Source organism: Panthera uncia (assembly GCF_023721935.1).
Source record: "Panthera uncia isolate 11264 chromosome C1 unlocalized genomic scaffold, Puncia_PCG_1.0 HiC_scaffold_3, whole genome shotgun sequence".
NCBI lineage: Eukaryota > Metazoa > Chordata > Mammalia > Carnivora > Felidae > Panthera > Panthera uncia.
Window position 1 is genome coordinate 39,865,665 of NW_026057584.1, and position 21,378 is coordinate 39,887,042.

Consider the following 21,378-nt stretch of genomic DNA (forward strand, 5'->3'; position numbering starts at 1 on the left):
TCATGACAAAACACTCAAAAACAAATGAACCGAATCTATTCATTTGTCAACTTTAAAATCAGATGTAGTAGGAAAAGACTCTCTGACTTCAGATGATAATTACTTGATGGTGTTTAAATTGTGGCTCATTTTCCACTGAGGGATAGGGTGAAAGACCAGTTTAGTATTGTAATCTTTCCCAGTGTTACTACCTACAAACCCATGCATTTGGGAGGAATTTTTAATAATCACCTCTTCGCTTTATTTTAGTTCATTTCTTTCAGTTCAGTATGGTTTAATGTAAATTAGTTCACTTTTCCAGTAATATGTTAGAAACCATGTAGAAAGGAACAATGAGCAAATTTTAGTACAATGTAGACAAAAGACTTGAGTATTTATTTCAACTACACATAGAGGGCGTGTCTCTCAAACACTCCTGTCCTGGTAACTGTACGTGCTTTTCCCTCCAGGAGAGCACACATCAGTCCCTCCTAGCTCACGTGTTTTTTGTGGCATTTACTTCACATACATCCACATCCGCACAGTCCATTACATTTTTCAAGCTACCATGCTGGGCTTAAGATGGCAACAAAGCCAGTGAGAACAATAAAACAAATGAGTTTGGTTCCACATGTGGGGAAAGCATCTCACTATTTTGATTGGCTTTAAACCTGGGCACTTCTAGCAGCTGTCTTGAAGCCCATCTGAGAATGAAATCATGTAGAGGAAGTGTATTGGAGAAATAGAGAAACCAGCTTGTGATATGGTTTGAACTCTGGGTTGAGCCCAGACCTGAGGTTTTGAACAAATGAATTACATGATCTGGAATTTTCCCTTTATTTGCTTAAATCACTTTGAGCTGGGTTTCTGTTATTAGCAAAGCAACCTATTTTAAGAGATACACTAGGTGTAAAAACACTGAAATGATTTGAGAGTAAAGGTCAGAATTAAGAAGGATTAATTAATTAGTAACTTTTCCTTGAAGAACAAGAATCCGGAGCTCAACCACTTACCTTTCTTGTAGACAACTTATAGTTGGGTCTTGTTTTTATTAATCTGCCTTGACAGTCTCTTTGAATTGGTATATTTAGACCACTCACATTAAAGTGATTAATGATATAATGAGAGTAATGTCTACCATATTTGTAACTGTATATCAGGTAAAAAGAATTGAGGTATATAGGTCTTTAGTGTGAATTTTGGTCGTTTGTTTTTATTTGGATACGAGTTAGGCCACATTTACTGTTTGCGGGGGCTGTACTGTCAGAGTCTACAATTCCCTCTAGCATCCTTGTTTCTGACTCTTCTCTTTGAATGTTTCGAAAGATTCCTTAAATAGAGTCTGAGGCTTGCAGTTCTTCTAGCCGCAATCCCTTGTTATTACACTGGGGCCCTATTGATGCAGTGGTAAGGTGTGAGGGAAGGGAAGTATGCTATAGTCCTATGATTAGATATGTCTTTTTTTTAAATTAATGTTTATTTATTTGGGGAGAGGGAGAAAGGAGAGGCAGAGAGAAAGGGAGATTCTGAAGCAGGCCCCATGCTGTCAGTGCAGACCCCACGCAGGGCTCAATCTCAGGAACTGTGAGATCATGACCTGAGCCAAAATCAAGAGTCGGACACTTAACCGACTAAGCGACCCAGGCACCCCAGGTGTCAGTCTTTAAATGAACCTGAGTTGGGTATTTATCTTCCCTCAGGTTGATTAATCTTTAGTAAACCTCGGCAGGTTAAGCTCTGGTAAACAAGTTTTCTTGAGGGTGGGCCTTATTAAGAAGATTGGAGAGCTCTGAATATATGGTTACTTTTCCTGTCCTTCTGCCTGAAGTACAGAAGGATTTTTCTCTAATTTTTACAGTGAGGGCAACAGGCCAGCTGGAGATAAAACTCACAAGAATGTGGGGACCCCTACTATTGGATGGCTTCGGAGCTTTTCACTCTGAGCTAGCCTGAGTCCACACCAATTGATCAATTATCAATAAACTCGGCCTACTGACGTTAGCTTCAGCTGCAGGCTGCTGCTTCCGGGTTTTGCTTCTGGTAAGCTGTGATTCTCCGGATCTGCTGGTCTCTCTTCCAGATTTTGGGCAGTAGTTTGCCTCAATTCTCAATTCTCTAAGAGACTCAGGAGAGTTGTTGTATTTTGCTTATCTGTTTTCTTGTGAGGATATTAGCTACTTGCATGTCAGACCAGAAACTAGAATTCTTTAACCACTTATCTTTCCAACAATGAATGTCTCCTATTTTCAGAAACTATAAAGGAGCCTTGGCCACAAAAATCTCCATAGTAGAAGATTATACCCATTGAAAGAAGCTTTGATTCTTATGCATCGTAAAGGTAAGCTTAGATTTAGATTCACTAAATATTGTGTGCCAGGAAGCTGGGGAGATGTTTGTGTGTTTATTTTGTGGTCTAAGTTTTGTGACCCAAATATGAGGCTATATGGAGTTTAAAAGGATGGATTCCAGAAACACGTTCAGTGAGTTTGAATCCCAGGTCCAGCACTTAGTGCTGGGTTGGTCCTTAGTGAGTTACTTCAGCCTTTCTGTGTCTCAGTTTCTTTATCTGTGAAAGTAGGGTTAATAGTGCCTGTTCTGAGAATTAAATTACATGATAGCATTGTTACAATAATACAACATCTCTTAAATTTTGCTTTCCTTCTGCCAACCAGTAATTCATTTTTTACTAATTCAAAACACTTCTTTACTAAGGTTTTTGAGAGTTTTGTCCCTGGAAGCAGCCCAATATATTCCTTTTAGTGATTCCGATAATTGAAATAAAAACTAAATCAGGGGCACCTGGGTGGCTCAGGCGATTAAACATCTAACTCTTGATTTTGGCTAAAGTCATGATCTCACTGTTTGTGAGTTTTAGCCCCATATCAGGCTCCACTCTGACAGCACGGAGCTTGCTTGGGATTTTGTCTCTTTCTCTGCCCCTTTCCACGCCCCGCCCCAATCTCTCTCTCTCTCTCTAAGAATAAATAATTTTAAAAATAGATTATTAAATAACAAGCACTCTCTACCCTTTGAAGATTAACAATATTGTTGAGTGAAATTTTATTCTAATATATAAGAATTTTACCAATTTTTGTAAAAGGATATCCAGGAAGATTTCCTATATTACTAGAGAAAGTTGTTTTGATATCATGTAATGATATGGTTGGTTATTGTGTATCTGTTATTCAGTACAGCTTCTGTGACTTTAATCAGATCACACATTTTTTTTGGACCCATAAAGTGACAGGCCAATGACTAGTCAGTGTTGTCAGTGAGAATAAATGCTATGCTGATAAGCAGATATGCCACTGGACATCAAACCAAAGGAGATGAATAGATCAACCACATAATCTTAGACTCTAGCTGCAAGATCTTAAAAACAATAAGGACAATAGATATTTCCAAGGGAAACCAGTCCATAAAATATAGAGCCATATTTTAAAATTTCTGTATGAATCCTCATATTATATAACATGGAATTGGTCTATTCAATAATAAAAATTGCAGTAAGAACCTGAAGTAGTAATGTTAATGATAAGGAAACCATTGTTATTTTCAAAATTGGGCCATTACCAAAGAAGGAATGACATGGAAATGCACTATTTAAATAATCCTTGAAAGTAATGCTGTTGTTGAGAGGGTTTGTGGACTTGTGTATGTGTTTTCCATTATCTGATTAATTGGGTAGGTGATTGTGTTTCACTATCTTAAAAATTATATTTCAATATCTTAAAAATGCCAGGTATCTAAAATCTTCTTTAGTTAGCATTTATTTAATAAAGGGTAGAAATATAATTCATTTCTAGTGTGTGCTTTGTATTCTGTCAACATACTATCACAACAGAGAAGCAGCATTATTTTTCATATTTTGCAAACAGGGACTGAGAGTCATGGACATTAGGCTTATATGATGAATAGATGACCGATCATTTATAGACCAGGTTATCCATACAATATGACTTAAAATGTCTTGTTCTGTCCACATTACAGTGCCAGATATCTGATGTATCATAGAATTTCATGTTTTAAGAGCTTTTTAAAATCATCCCATCCAGCCACCCATCTTATGCCTAGTTTGAGATCTGTCAGCTGGGTAGTTATTTATTTATTTATTTATTTATTTTCAATATATGAAATTTAGTGTCATATTGGTTTCCATACAACACCCAGTGCTCATCCCAAAAGGTGCCCTCCTCAATACCCATCACCCACCCTCCCCTCCCTCCCACCCCCCATCAACCCTCAGTTTGTTCTCAATTTTTTTTTTTCTTTTAATTTATTTTTGGGACAGAGAGAGACAGAGCATGAACGGGGGAGGGGCAGAGAGAGAGGGAGACACAGAATCGGAAACAGGCTCCAGGCTCCGAGCCATCAGCCCAGAGCCTGACGCGGGGCTCGAACTCGCGGACCATGAGATCGTGACCTGGCTGAAGTCGGACGCTCAACCGACTGCGCCACCCAGGCGCCCCTGTTCTCAATTTTTAAGAGTCTCTTATGCTTTGGCTCTCTCCCACTCTAACCTCTTTTTTTTTTTTTTTTCCTTCCCCTCCCCCATGGGTTTCTGTTAAGTTTCTCAGGATCCACATAAGAGTGAAAACATATGGTATCTGTCTTTCTCTGTATGACTTATTTCACTTAGCATAACACTCTCCAGTTCCATCCATGTTGCTACAAAGGGCCATATTTCATTCTTTCTCATTGCCACATAGTACTCCACTGTGTATATAAACCACAATTTCTTTATCCATTCATCAGTTGATGGACATTTCGGCTCTTTCCACAATTTGGCTGTTGTTGAGAGTGCTGCTATAAACATTGGGGTACAAGTGCCCCTATGCATCAGTACTCCTGTATCCCTTGGGTAAATTCCTAGCAGTGCTATTGCTGGGTCATAGGGTAGGTCTATTTTTAATTTTTTGAGGAACCTCCAGACTGTTTTCCAGAGCGGTTGCACCAATTTGCATGCCCACCAACAGTGCAAGAGGGTTCCCGTTTCTGCACATCTCTCCAGCATCTATAGTCTCCTGATTTGTTCATTTTGGCCACTCTGACTGGCGTGAGGTGATATCTGAGTGTGGTTTTGATTTGTATTTCCCTGATGAGGAGCGACGTTGAGCATCTTTTCATGTGCCTGTTGGCCATCCGGATGTCTTCTTTAGAGAAGTGTCTATTCATGTTTTCTGCCCATTTCTTCACTGGGTTATTTGTTTTTCGGGTGTGGAGTTTGGTGAGCTCTTTATAGATTTTGGATACTAGCCCTTTGTCCGATATGTCATTTGCAAATATCTTTTCCCATTCCGTTGTTTGCCTTTTAGTTTTGTTGGTTGTTTCCTTTGCTGTGCAGAAGCTTTTTATCTTCATAAGGTCCCAGTAGTTCATTTTTGCTTTTAATTCCCTTGCCTTTGGGGATGTGTCAAGTAAGAAATTGCTATGGCTGAGGTCAGAGAGGTCTTGTCCGGCTTTCTCCTCTAGGGTTTTGATGGTTTCCTGTCTCACATTCAGGTCCTTTATCCATTTTGAGTTTATTTTTGTGAATGGTGTCAGAAAGTGGTCTAGTTTCAATCTTCTTCATGTTGCTGTCCAGTTCTCCCAGCACCATTTGTTAAAGAGACTGTCTTTTTTCCATTGGATGTTCTTTCCTGCTTTGTCAAAGATGAGTTGGCCATACGTTTGTGGGTCTAGTTCTGGGGTTTCTATTCTATTCCATTGGTCTATGTGTCTGTTTTTGTGCCAATACCATGCTGTCTTGATGATGACAGCTTTGTAGTAGAGGCTAAAGTCTGGGATTGTGATGCCTCCTGCTTTGGTCTTCTTCTTCAAAATTACTTTGGCTATTCGGGGCCTTTTGTGGTTCCATATGAATTTTAGGATTGCTTGTTCTAATTTCGAGAAGAATGCTGGTGCAATTTTGATTGGGATTGCATTGAATGTGTAGATAGCTTTGGGTAGTATTGACATTTTGACAATATTTATTCTTCCAATCCATGAGCACAGAATGTTTTTCCATTTCTTTATATCTTCTTCAATTTCCTTCATAAGCTTTCTATAGTTTTCAGCATACAGATCTTTTACATCTTTGGTTAGACTTATCCCTAGGTATTTTATGCTTCTTGGTGCAATTGTGAATGGGATCAGTTTCTTTATTTGCCTTTCTGTTGCTTCATTATTAGTGTATAAGAATGCAACTGATTTCTGTACATTGATTTTGTATCCTGCAACTTTGCTAAATTCATGTATAAGTTCTTAGCAGACTTCTGGTGGAGTCTATCGGATTTTCCATGTATAATATCATGTCATCTGCAAAAAATGAAAACTTAACTTCATCTTTGCCAATTTTGATGCCTTTGATTTCCTTTTGTTGTCTGATTGCTGATGCTAGAACTTCCAACACTATGTTAAACAACAGAGGTGAGAGTGGACATCCCTGTCGTGTTCCTGACCCCAGGGGGAAAGCTCTCAGTTTTTCCCCATTGAGGATGATGTTAGCTGTGAGGCTTTTCATAAATGGCTTTTATGATCTTTAAGTATGTTCCTTCTATCCCGACTTTCTCGAGGGTTTTTATTAAGAAAGGTTGCTGAATTTTGTCAAATGCCTTTTCTGCATCGATTGACAGGATCATATGGTTCTTCTCTTTTATTAATGTGATGTATCATGTTGATTGATTTGTGAATGTTGAACCAGCCCTGCATCCCAGGAATGAATCCCACTTGATCATGGTGAATAATTCTTTTCATATGCTGTTGAATTCGATTTGCTAGTATCTTATTGAGAATTTTTGCATCCATATTCATCAGGGATATTGGCCTGTAGTTCTCTTTTTTTACTGGGTCTCTGTCTGGTTTAGGAATCAAAGTAGTACTGGCTTCATAGAATGAGTTTGGAAGTGTTCCTTCCCTTTCTATTTTTTGGAATAGCTTGAGAAGGATAGGTATTATCTCTGCTTTAAATGTCTGGTAGAACTCCCCTGGGAAGCCATCTGGTCCTGGACTCTTATTTGTTGGGAGATTTTTGATAACTGATTCAATTTCTTCGCTGGTTATGGGTCTGTTCAAGCTTTCTATTTCCTCCTGATTGAGTTTTGGAAGAGTGTGGGTGTTTAGGAATTTGTCCATTTCTTCCAGGTTGTCCAATTTGTTGGCATATAATTTTTCATAGCATTCCCTGATAATTGCTTATATCTCTGAGGGATTGGTTGTAATCATTCCATTTTCATTCATGATTTTATCTATTTGGGTCATCTCCCTTTTCTTTTTGAGAAGCCTGGCTAGAGGTTTGTCAATTTTGTTTATTTTTTCAAAAAACCAACTCTTGGTTTCGTTGATCTGCTCTACAGTTTTTTTTAGATTCTATATTGTTTATTTCTGCTCTGATCTTTATTGTTTCTCTTCTTCTGCTGGGTTTGGGGTGTCTTTGCTGTTCTATTTCCTTTAGGTGTGCTGTTAGATTTTGTATTTGGGATTTTTCTTGTTTCTTGAGATAGGCCTGGATTGCAATGTATTTTCCTCTCAGGACTGCCTTTGCTGCATCCCAAAGCATTTGGATTGTTGTATTTTCATTTTCGTTTGTTTCCATATATTTTTGAAATTCTTCTCTAATTGCCTGGTTGACCCACTCATTCGTTACTGGGGTGTTCTTTAACCTCCATGCTTTTGGAGGTTTTCCAGACTTTTTCCTGTGGTTGATTTCAAGCTTCATAGCATTGTGGTCTGAAAGTGTGCATGGTATGATTTCAATTCTTGTATACTTATGAAGGGCTGTTTTGTGACCCAGTATGTGATCTATCTTGGAGAATGTTCCATGTGCACTCGAGAAGAAAGTATATTCTGTTGCTTTGGGATGCAGAGTTCTAAATATATCTGTCAAGGCCATCTGATCCAATGTATCATTCAGGGCCCTTGTTTCTTTATTGACCGTGTGTCTAGATGATCTATCCATTTCTGTAAGTGGGGTGTTAAAGTCCCCTGCAATTACCACATTCTTATCAATAAGGTTGCTTATGTTTGTAATTGTTTTATATATCCGGGGGCTCCTGTATTCGGTGCATAGACATTTATAATTGTTAGCTCTTCCTGATGGATAGACCCTGTGATTATTATATAATGCCCTTCTTCATCTCTTGTTACAGCCTTTAATTTAAAGTCTAGTTTGTCTGATATAAGTATGGCTACTCCAGCTTTCTTTTGACTTCCAGTGGCATGATAAATAGTTCTCCATCCCCTCACTCTCAACCTGAAGGTGTTCACAGGTCTAAAATGAGTCTCTTGTAGATAGCAAATAGATGGGTCTTGTTTTTTTTTATCCATTCTGATACCCTATGTCTTTTGGTTGGCGCATTTAATCCATTTACATTCAGTGTTATTATAGAAAGATACGGGTTTAGAGTCATTGTGGTGTCCGTAGGTTTCATGCTTGTAGCGATGTCTCTGGTACTTTGTCTCACAGGATCCCCCTTAGGATCTCTTGTAGGGCTGGTTTAGTGGTGATGAATTCCTTCAGTTTTTTTTGTTTGGGAAAACCTTTATCTCTCCTTCTATTCTAAATGACAGACTTGCTGGATAAAGGATTCTCGGCTGCATATTTTTTCTGTTCATCACATTGAAGATCTCCTGCCATTCGTTTCTGGCCTGCCAAGTTTCAGTAGAGAGATCGGTCACGAGTCTTATAGGTCTCCCTTTATATGTTAGAGCATGTTTATCCCTAGCTGCTTTCAGAATTTTCTCTTTATCCTTGTATTTTGCCAGTTTCACTATGATATGTCGTGCAGAAGATTGATTCAAGTTACATCTGAAGGGAGTTCTCTGTGCCTCTTGGATTTCAATGCCTTTTTCCTTCCTCAGATCAGGGAAGTTCTCCGCTATTATTTCTTCAAGTATACCTTCAGCACCTTTCCCTCTCTCTTCCTCCTCTGGAATAGCAATTATGCTTAGATTATTTCTCTTTTTTTTTTTTAATTTTTTTAAATGTTTATTTATTTTTGAGACAGAGACACAGCATGAACGGTGGAGGGGCAGAGAGAGAGGGAGACACAGAATCGGAAGCAGGCTCCAGGCCCTGAGCCATCAGCCCAGAGCCCGACGCGGGGCTCGAACTCGCGGACCGCAAGATTGTGACCTGAGCTGAAGTCGGACGCTTAACCGACTGAGCCACCCAGGCGCCCCAGATTATTTCTCTTTAGTGAATCACTCAGTTCTCTAATTTTCCCCTCATACTCCTGGATTTTTTTATCTCTCTTTTTCTCAGCTTCTTCTTTTTCCATAATTTTATCTTCTAGTTCACCTATTCTCTCCTCTGCCTCTTCAATCTGAGCCGTGGTCATCTCCATTTTATTTTGCCGCTCATTAATAGCATTTTTTAGCTCCTCCTGGCTGTTCCTTAGTCCCTTGATCTCTGTAGCAATAGATTCTCTGCTGTTTTTATACTGTATTCAATCCCAGAGATTAATTTTATGACTATTATTCTAAATTCACTTTCTGTTATATTGTTTAAATCGTTTTTGATCAGTTCATTAGCTGTCGTTATTTCCTGGACGTTTTTTTGAGGGGAATTCTTCTGTTTTGTCATTTTGGATAGGCCCTGGAGTGGTGTGGAACTGCGGGGCACTTCCCCTGTGCTGTCTTGAATAACTTGCGTTGGTGGGCGGGGCCGCAGTCAGACCTGATGTCTGCCCCCAGCCCACCGCTGGGGCCACAGGCAGACTGGTGTGTACCTTTTCTTCCCCCCTCCTAGGGGCTGGATTCACTGTGGGGTGGCATGGCCCATCTGGGCTACCTGCACACTGCCAGGCTTGTGGTGCTGGGGATCTGGCTGGGTAGTTTTTTAATCCAACTATTGCCAAAGTAACACCAAAGTCAGGGAGTGACTATCTCTGGGAAAATAATACTCATAAAGAAAAAGAAAATTGTATATATATATGTATATATTTATATATTTAAGGATTTTTTTCTCTTAAACTAATTAGGTCTGTGGTGCATAGGTGGCTCATTTGGTTAAGCGTCTGCCTTTGGTTCAGGTCATGATCTCGTGGTTCGTGAGTTTGAGTCCTGCATTGGACTCTCTGTTGTCAGTGCCAAGCCCGCTTCAGATCCTCTGTCCTCCCCCCTCCCCGTCTCTCTCTCTCTCTTTCTCTGTCTCACAAAAATAAATAAGTAAACTTATAAAACTATATTAAAAAAAACTAATTAGTTCAGACCAATTTAATCATGTACTCAATGTATCCTTCTTAGCATTTATTCATACCACGAATTTTAAGGGAGTGAATTACATCAATTGTGTTTTCTTCTATGGTGTATAAGTTTTCTCTGATAAAAAGTATCACAGTAAATATGTTCTTTGATCTTTCTTCTGGGGACAAGGAAAAAAGAGGGGCAAAACAAAAACAAAAACAAACAAAAACACAACAACCCTTAATTTCTAGTTAGAAGAAGGCTTTTCTTTTTTTGTCAAAACATCTTAAAGACTTTGTAAATTAGGTAACTTCTGAAATGCTTACCTAAGCAGAAAAGAGCACATCAAAAGGAAACTGCTACATAACTGAGAGGTAAATGCTAATACATGAAATAATGTGGTAAAACGAATCCTTTGTTTTGTCAGCATACTCAGCTCTCTTATTTCCTCTTTCATGAAGTCTTAAAATCCCACATTCTGCACCAAATCTTCCCTAAACTCATAAGATGATCAAACATATCCTATTTGGATGTCAAATTATGATTTTCTGACCTGTGTTCTACCATCCTCTCTTAACAACTATGAAGTGTAAATATAATCATATTTGTTTGATTACTCATTCACAATTACTTTTTATTCATTTTGAGTATGTCAGTGGTTTTTATTTCATATTTTACCTTTTTTGAAGATGGTGATTGTTTCTATGTAAAAGTTGTGAAACCTGTCTTATGATGGTACATACAAGATATTATTTGTGTGAACTGTAGAGGAGAAACGGATAGAGCTTAGGGGATGGCTCAAACACGGGCTTCCAGGGCAAGTCTTGAAGCAGGAAAAGGCAAATACATGACTGAATTTTATACGATAATTAGTATTAACATCACTTCTGCAACAGTTGGGCACTAGAGATCGCAGCTAAAGGCACGAATGAGGTGGAGAGACAAACAAAAGTCATAGCACTGCCTGTGGGCTTTGTCTGCATATAAAAGTACATGCCTAAGAGGAGGCTAGAGGACAATGTTCTGGCATCTACATACCTACTGGCATGGTGGTTATGTTTGTTATATCGTCAGTATCACCGTGGGTCTGGATTTTTTCATAAAATCTTGTTTTGGACTGAGGACACAAGAAACCAAGTGGGAGCAATTCCAAAATGGATGCGATAGAAGCAGGTAAGAAAACAAAAGAGGAAGAGGGAATAACAAAGAACTTCAAATAAAAAGTAAGACATTTTCTTTTAAAAATTTTTAAATGTTTTATTTATTTTTGAAAGAGAGAGAGAGATACAGAGTGCGTACTGGGGAGGGGCAGAAAGAGAGGGAGACACAGAATCGGAAGTAGGCTCCAGGCTCTGAGGTGTCAGCACAGAGCCTGACGTGGGGCACGAACTCACAAACTGCGAGATCATGACCTGAGCCAAAGTTGAATGTGTAACTGACTCAGCCACCCGGGCACCCCGTAAGACATTTTCAAAATGCATGAAGAATGTATTCTTCGAATGTATTTCGAAGAAATGCAACTGATAAAATCAACAAATATAAACATGAATCTGTTCTAGATACAACTGCAGTAATAGAACCCCTGAAAAAATTTAAGTATGTTTAGGATTACCAAATAAATACAAATATAATATTCCCCAAAAATATTATGACAGTCAGTGTATTATTCAGAGTTTTACAGAGAAACATAACTAATAAGATGTATATTTTTACATCTCTCTGTGTACATATATACATCTTTCTAAACATAACTATATCTAGATGTCTATATATAGATAATAGATATATATAGAGAGATTGTTTCAAGGAATTGTCTCACATTGTGAAGGCTGGTAAATACAAATCTTTAGGGTGGGCTGATAAACTGGAGACCCAAGAAAGAGTTGCAGTTTTAAATGCAAAGACAGTTGGCTAGTAGAATTTCCCCTTTCAGGGGGAAGTCAGTCGTTTTTCTTATGACTTTCAACTGATTGGATGAGGCCCACCCATATCTTGTGGGGCAATTCCCATTACTCAAAGTCTGCTGATTCAGATGGTAATCCCATTCAAAAAAAAAAAAAAAAACCACAAAACAAAACAAAAATCCCTTCACTTAAACATCTAGAATACTACTTGATCAAATATCTGAGTATTGTGGCCTGGGCAGGTTGACACATAAAATTAGCCATCATGGTCAGGCAGAACAGGGGGGAAGAAAAAAGGAATAAGTATGAGAAAAAATCAATCAGAAAACTTGGAAACCAAATTTGTATATATCTGGGGTAAAAGCTACATTAGATTAGTCATGGTTGAAATGAGAAATGATGAATTGATTGATCTTTCTGAGATGCCGTGTCAGTGCACACTGATAGGAATTTTGAATGGACAGTTCACAGGCCTAGATATATTATGAGATATACCCTTGGTAAAGGAAACTTACCTTAATGAGCTTTACTGAGGAAACTTTTAAAAGATCTACTTCTGGGGTGCCTGGGTGGCTCGGTCAGTTAAGTGTCTGACTTTGGCTCAGGTTATGATCTCACAGCCCATGAGTTCAAGCACTGCGTTGGGCTCTGTGCCCACAGCTTAGAGCCTGGAATCTGCTTTGGATTCTGTCTCTAGTTCTCTCTGCCCCTTCCCCTCTCATACTCTGTCTCTGTCTCTGTCTTTGTCTCTGTCTCTCAAAAATAAATAAATATTAAAAAATTTTTTAAAAGATCCGCTTCAGTCAGAAAAAAAAATGTCAGATACAATGAGGAGAGTAGAAATTTTAAATAGTATATCTTGATTCATGTACCTACTACTATAAAAACATCACCCGGCTCCAGAGGGCTGAAATAACTCAGTGTGAAGTTTAACATTATGTGGCAAATATAAGGCAAATAAAACTTTTTGAACAAGAATTAATGAAGAATCATGAGGCAACAATAGTAAGGTGAATAATAGATAGGTTGGTTCTCACTAAAATTAAGGATTTGGGCTTAACAAAAGCACTATGGACAGAGATCATGGCTAACAAACAATTGAAAGAGAACACTCTCAGTATAGCAAACCAGTATGAGCAGATATTTAGAATCCGGTAGGAACACTTTGAAATCAACAAGTGAAGGACAAAAAATCCAATAGAAAAAAAAATGAGCAAGATACAAACAGGCAATTCACAGAAAGGAAAGCACAAGTGGTTAGCAAGGATATGAGTGAATATTTAAACTCATAAATAATTAGAGAAATTAAAATGTTTAAAAAGGTGATATCTATAGCCATTGGGTTAACAAAAATTGATAAGTTGGATAGTGCCAAGTGGTAGTAAGAATTTTGGCAAACTGAGCTGCTCGCACACTGTTTGCGGGAGTTTAACACTGCTTGGCCATCCTAATGTGCAACACATCTGTACATTGTCAAATTATTTATATTTATGCTCTGTATACATTCATTTCATACCTGGCTGTACATATCACAGAGCTATAAAAAAGCTAAATATAATGAAGTGGGGGAGTTGAAAGATATCTTTATGTCCCTAAATGGAGACTGTATAAATAAAATGTAGTGGATGTATGTTATGGATCCCTAAAAAATAGAAACGGTAAGAGAGGTATGAGCTCAGCAGTACCAATAACTTTTAAGAACACAATGCTTAAGGAAAAAAGTAAGAAACAGAATGTGGTCTTAACACAAGATAATTTATGTGCATTTAAAGCAGTCTCCCAAGGGGCGCCTGGGTGGCTCAGTCGGTTAAGTGGCCAACTTCAGCTCAGGTCATGATCTCGCGGTCCGTGAGTTCAAGCCCCGCATCGGGCTCTGTGCTGACAGCTCAGAGCCTGGAGCCTGTTTCAAATTCTGTGTTTCCCTCTCTCTCTGACCCTCCCCTGTTCATGCTGTCTCTCCCTGTCTCAAAAATAAATAAACGTTAAAAAAAAATTGTTAACGGCACATGAAAAGATGTTCAACGTCGCTCCTTATCAGGGAAATACAAATCAAAACCACACTCAGATACCACCTCACGCCAGTCAGAGTGGCCAAAATGAACAAATCAGGAGACTATAGATGCTGGAGAGGATGTGGAGAAACAGGAACCCTCTTGCACTGTTGGTGGGAATGCAAATTGGTGCAGCCGCTCTGGAAAGCAGTGTGGAGGTTCCTCAGAAAATTAAAAATAGACCTACCCTATGACCCAGCAATAGCACTGCTAGGAATTTATCCAAGGGATACAGGAGTACTGATGCATAGGGGCACCTGTACCCCAATGTTTATAGCGGCACTCTCAACAATAGCCAAATTATGGAAAGAGCCTAAATGTCCATCAACTGATGAATGGACAAAGAAATTGTGGTTTATATACACAATGGAATACTATGTGGCAATGAGAAAAAATGAAATATGGCCTTTTGTAGCAACATGGATGGAACTGGAGAGTGTGATGCTAAGTGAAATAAGCCATACAGAGAAAGACAGATACCATATGGTTTCACTCTTATGTGGATCCTGAGAAACATAACAGAAACCCATGGGGGAGGGGAAGGAAAAAAAAAAAAAAAAGAGGTTAGAGTGGGAGAGAGCCAAAGCATAAGAGACTGTTAAAAACTGAGAACAAATTGAGGGTTGATGGGGGGTGGGAGGGAGGGCAGGGTGGGTGATGGGTATTGAGGAGGGCACCTTTTGGGATGAGCACTGGGTGTTGTATGGAAACCAATTTGACAGTAAATTTCATATATTAAAAAAAAAAAACAAAAACATTCTTCTGAAAAAAAAAATAAATAAGTAAAAAAAAAAAAAAAAAAAGATAAATGTAAGCAGAAAGCCATCAAAACCCTAGAGAAGAAAACAGGCAACAACCTCTTTGACCTTGGACTCAACAACTTCTTACTTGACATATCTCTGGAGGCAAGGGAAACAAAAGCAAACATGACCTATTGAGACCTCATTAAGATGAAAAGCTTCTGCATGGCAAAGGAAACAATCAGCAAAACTAAAAAGCAACTGACAAAATGGGAGAAGATACTTGCAAATGACATATCAGATAAAGGGTTAGTATCCAAAAATATAAATGGCTTATCAAACTCAACACTCAAAAAACAAGCAATCCTGTGGTCAATATATGTGAATAGACACTTTTCCAAAGAAGACATCCACATGCCTAACAGAGACATGAAAAAATGCTCATTACTCATCATCAGGGAAATACAAATCAAAACCACAATGAGATACCACCTCACACTTGTCAGAAAGGCTAAAATTAACAACTCAGACAACAGCAGATGTTGGTGAGATTATGGAGAAAGGGGAGCCCTTTTGCACTGCTGGCAAGAATGCAGACTGGTGAAGACAGTCTGGAAAACAGTATGAAGACTCCTCAAAAAATTAAAAATAGAACTACCCTATGTCCCAGCAATTGCACTACTAGGTATTTATTAAGAGGATACAGGAGTGATGATCCAAAGGATACAGGAGTGATGATCCAATGTTGATAGCAGCACTATCGACAATAGCCAAAGTAGGGAGAGTCCAAATGTCCGTTGACTAATGAATGGATGAAGAAGATGTCATGCATAGGCGTGTGAGTGTGTGCGTGTGTGTGTGTGTGTGTGTGTGTGTGTGATGGAATATTACTTGGTGATCAAAAAGAATGAAATCTTGCTATTTGCGACAACATGGATGGAAGTAGAGTGTGGTATGCTAAGCAAAATAAGTCAGTTAGAGAAAGACAAATATCGTATGATTTCACTCATGTGGAATTTGAGATACAACACGGATGAACATAAGGAAAGGGAAGCAAAAATAATATAAAAACAGAGAGGGAGACAAACCATAAGGTATTCTTAAATACAGAAAACAAGCTGAGGGTTGCTGGAGGGATGTTGGGTTGGAGAATGGGCTAAACGGGCAAGGGGCATTGAGGAGGACACATGTTAGGATGAGCATTGGGTGTTACATGTAAGTGATGAATCACTAAATTCTATTCCTGAAATCATTATTATACCATATGTTAACTAACTTGGATTTAAATTCATAAATAAATAAATAAATAAATATAAAAAGTAAAAAAAAAATTGTTAAAAAAAAAAAAAACAAAAAAAAAAAAACAAAAAAAAAACACTCTCCCAAAACATCCCAGCCTCTTGTTTAAAGGGACATATAAAATATAAGGCTACATGTTCAGTTAGGTAGAGTATTTGCATTTGGAAGAATAAAAATGAGAACAAAGAGTGTTTATTTTAAAATAATAAATAAATAGAACAAGAGAGGTACTTACACAAAACAGTGATTATAATTTGCCAGATAGGATCATTTTTCTCTCTGTATTTGACAGAAGAATAAAAAATAATAATAGGATAATAAGAGATAATAAATATCAGTTCCTATATTTTGTGAGTAAACATTGATACCAACTAGATAATGTAACAGGTTGGGGGGTTGCCAATGAGCAATTAAACTGTGCATGGACACAACAAGGTGTCCAGGATCTCCTCTATGACTCAACATCGTATAGACTCATTAGTCCATACCATCAGACAAGAGAATCAAAAAAATCAGATTAGGGAAGTAATAAAACTGTTTTCAGATGATATGATTGTATAACTAGAAAACAAAAGGGGATCAATGATCAACCTAACACACCTATTAGAAGTACTCAGTAATTTAGCAGAATATAAAATTAATGTAAAAATTGTCTTAGATTTCTGGTTGCTAGTTTGTCATCGCCAAGCTTAGACTTGATTAACATGTAAAACTTGCTTGTAAAACTTGTATCAAATGTAAAACTTCTTCTGTGTAAACCCTATTAAGAGAATGAAAGGTGAAACTCAGGTAGAGAGAAATATTTGAAAACACACATAATAAAGACTTTGTATTTGAAAATGTTCAAAGAAGTCTTAAAACCAAACGATAAAACAACAACAACTAATCTGATTAACCAACGGGTGGAAGATCTGAATAGATACCTCACCAAAGAAGATACATAGATGGGAATAAGTATATAAAAATACGATCCTCATTATTTTTCGCCTAGGAAATTGCAAATAAAAACAACAATAAGATACCACTACACACCAATTAAAACCTCTCAAAGCCCCAACACTGCCTGTGACAATTGCTGGGGAGGATGTGGGGCAATAGGAACTGCCATTCATTGTTGGTGGGAGAGCAACCTACCGCAGATACCTTGCAAGAGAGTTGTACGACTTACCACAGCGTCTGGCAATCTATCTCCTAGGTATTTACCCAGCTGATCTTGCAATTTCATGTGCCCGTGAATACCTGCATGTGAATGGTCATAGCAACTTTGTTCATATAGGCCAAAAGACAGACACAACCAAGATTTTCCAGTTGGTGAATGAATGAACCGTGGTACATTATACAATGAAATATTATCTAGTGCTGACCCTGGAAGGAGCCCCACGTTTTTAGTTAAGAAGAACCATGTTATCCTGGACTTGAGGAAGCCTGAAATATTTGTACTCTTGTTTTCATAGCTAAAACGTGACTGCTAATAAACAAATGGGCTAGGATTTCAGCTTCAAAGGGGACAATATAAACTTAATTGAAGAATAAGGGGCAGTTACTGAGAAAGGCTTTTCTCTCTCCCATAGTCAAGCAGATACAAATGGAAGAGTACAGCCTCCTGGAATCTTACCTCAATTTATTTCAAGTTGAGGCTTATGTATTTTGACCAAACAGAAAGATGCTTTGGGTTACCACTTAACATTGTGTGTGTGTGTGTGTGTGTGTGCGCATGTGATAAAGATAAGTAAAGCATATTTTTGGATATGGATGGAAAAATTTTTTTCAGCACATTTCGTGCTCAACACAAATTTTTAATAGAATTTTAACTTATTTTGAAGGTACAAATAATTGAATTCCCCAAACTTGAAACAATAGAGATATTATGAACATTTTCAGATTCTCAATAACAAAAGTAATCTGCTCATCATTAATTACTTATCCAAATATAAAGGTGATAAATACAATAATATTCAAACTGACAAAGTTAAAATCATATCTCCTTGGAAGCTAATGAGGTAGGGGAAGAGAAGATTTTTACTGTATTTGCAGTAAAATACACAGATTTTTGTACTATACATTGTAAAGCTAGTTTACATATATATATATATATCAACAAAAATGCATATTATATTAAGTCATTATATCTATATAATATGAATACTATCAGATTTCCTTCTCTCTTAACCTATTCTAAGTTCTGGTATATATTTACATAATTGACACATGTTATCACTCAAAACTTTATCAAATACTATTTCTGACAAGTGGAGTACAGCTTATTAGAAGCAAATTGCTAACAATAAATTAAGATATGTGAATATTAAACATCAAGGACAAGTCTACTCCTTCAGATATTTGGTTAATATATTTTTATATTTCTAACTCAATAGATAATTATAATTTTTATTCTCTGAAGAAGTAAAAACAGTTCAATCTCTCAGGGCAACACTAAAGAATCAGATGAAAATTCACTGAATATAACAAATGAAGAGAAAAAATTTATATTGAAAACAAAATTAAGGATTTATGGTTTCCAGGGGTGCCTGGGTGACTCAGTCAGTGCATCTGACTTCAGCTCAGGGCATAATCTCACGGTTCATGAGTTCGAGCCCCATGTCGGGCTCTGTGCTGACGGCTCAGATCCTGGAACCTGCTTCAGATTCTGTGTCTCCCTCTTTTTCTGCCCCTCCCCTGCTTGTGCTCTCTTTCTCTCTCTCGTTCTCTCTCTCAAAAATAAACATTTAAAAAAATTAAAATTGAATTTATAGTTTTCAAGAAAGTTTGATTTAATATTCATATATGAAATGGTTTACCATTCCTTAATGCTTCTATGTCATAGTATGTTTCTTTATAAACTACTTTTAAAATCAGTCTAACATGGTGATTTAAAAACTGGAAGTGCTTAACTTTTCTACATAAACTTTGATGTTTTCATTAGCAGTAAGAATCTAAGTTTTGTTTGATAACATAAAAATAATACCTTTAATATTTTAAACTCTTAACATGTATTTTGGAAAAAAATAATTCTCACTTATTATTAGTCCAACATATAATTAATATTTCAGTGTATGTTTTTACCTGGGTATGTGTATATGCTTTAAGGAAATACCATTTTTCAGAATCTATTTTACTATAGGACAAAATAAAAACATGGACTTGTAAGTTGTCAAAGTATTTATGTATAATTTGTCATTAAATATTGTTAATTATTATTAACAATACCCTTTAAAAACCTCCAAAACACATATTTGTAATAATAAAAAGGTATAACTAAATAGATTGAATTATATAGTTATTTTGTATCATTTAGAGATGTTCCTTTTTTACTTAAAATTTTTTAAATGTTTTATTTATTGTGAGAGAGAGAGTGAGAGAGACAGAGCATGAGTGAGGGAGGGGCAGAGAGAGGGACACAGAATCCGAAGCAGGCTCCAGGCTCTGAGCTGTCAGCCCAGAGCCCAACGTGGGGCTCCAACCCACAAGCGGAGAGATCATGACCTGAGCCAAAGTCAGACGATTAACCCACTGAACCACCCAGGCACCCCAGAGATGTACCTTTTTGAAGGAAGAAATTTCAGTTGTTTCAGACAACTATGTCCACAGATACATCACTGAGAAAGAAGGTACCTGTTTTATGATGGGGTTTATCTCCCATCCATTAGTGTTTCAAAGGCACCCAAGGTGCTTACTACCTCCCACTCTCCAGGTTCTATTGGTGATTGCATAAAAATATTCAGTGGGATGGTGAAAAGCCAAATCCTTATAAACTAAACGGGGCATGGAGCAAAAATTTAATGCATGCCTGAGGCAGAATGATATAATCCTGTTCTTGTGAAGTGAAAGCAAACTGCTGATGGTGTTCTATGTATATTGAAATGGAGAAAAAAATAGTTTCTGGGATAACAGCTATAGTCCAGGTACTACAGGTTGTATTGATTTACTCTACTACAAAACATAAGAGATTATTTTTTTTTTAATTTTTTTTTTTAACGTTTTTTATTTATTTTTGAGACAGAGAGAGACAGAGCATGAACGGGGGAGGGGCAGAGAGAGAGGGAGACACAGAATCGGAAACAGGCTCCAGGCTCCGAGCCATCAGCCCAGAGCCTGACGCGGGGCTCGAACTCACGGACCGTGAGATCGTGACCTGGCTGAAGTCGGACGCTTAACCGACTGCGCCACCCAGGCGCCCCCATAAGAGATTATTTTTAACACACTCTAAGAAGATCCCTGAGCTTAAACATTGGCCATAAAATAAGAATTTAGGACACTGGAGTACTTATCAACTCCCATCCACAGTAGTTGACTAATGTACCCTGGGGCCGTGTTCTTCAGCCCTTCCTATCTGATTCAGTGTGCTCCTGCCATGAGTAAAAGCCCTCAGGCAGAAGAGATGGTTGTAATAAAGAGCCATCCATGGGTGCAGGGAAAAGAGTGCAGGTATATGGGTATGATGCTCATGGCATGTGCTAAAATTCTTAAAAATAAAATCTTCACTTGATACCTCTACCCTCTCTAGCTACTGCCTTGTTTCTCCCCTTATTACTTAATATCATCATCATTATTATTATTATTATTATTATTATTAAGAGAGAGAGTGTGTGCACATGTGTGTGAGCAGGGCAGAAGGAGAGAATCTTAAGCTGTGTCGGTGCTTCTTGGGGAGCCCGAGGCAGAGCTCGATCCCATAACCCTAGGATAATGAACTGAGCCAAAAATCAGGAGTCCCACCCTCAACCAACTGAGCCACCCCAGTGCCCCTCTCCCACTTTAAAGCACAATTCCATTGATTGATTGATTTTATTGTTTTATTTTATTTTTTTATATTTGAGAGAGACAGAGTGTGAGCAGGGGAGGGGCAGAGAGATGGGGACAGAATCTGAAGCAGGATCTAGGCTCCAAACTGTCAGCACAGAGCCCAACATGGGGCTCCAACTCACACGCAGGGAGATTGATATGCCCAAATTCGAAAGACCCCCAAGAACAAACTACCAGAGGCCAGAGTCAAAGCCAAGCGGCAAGGGTCGTTTATTGCAGGTTCGAACCTGGACCTCCACGCACTCGTTACCGGTGACGCTAAGAGGTCCTGAGCCAGGATCTTACAGCTTCTTTTATAGACAGGCACAAACAAGTTAGGGATTTTTCGAGGTTACAGAGCTGTTATTGGTTGACATTTAAATTTGAACACTCAGCAGAACTTGATTGGTTCCCGCCTTTAGGTCAGACCACAACCGGGCACGCCCTGGCTGGTTCTGG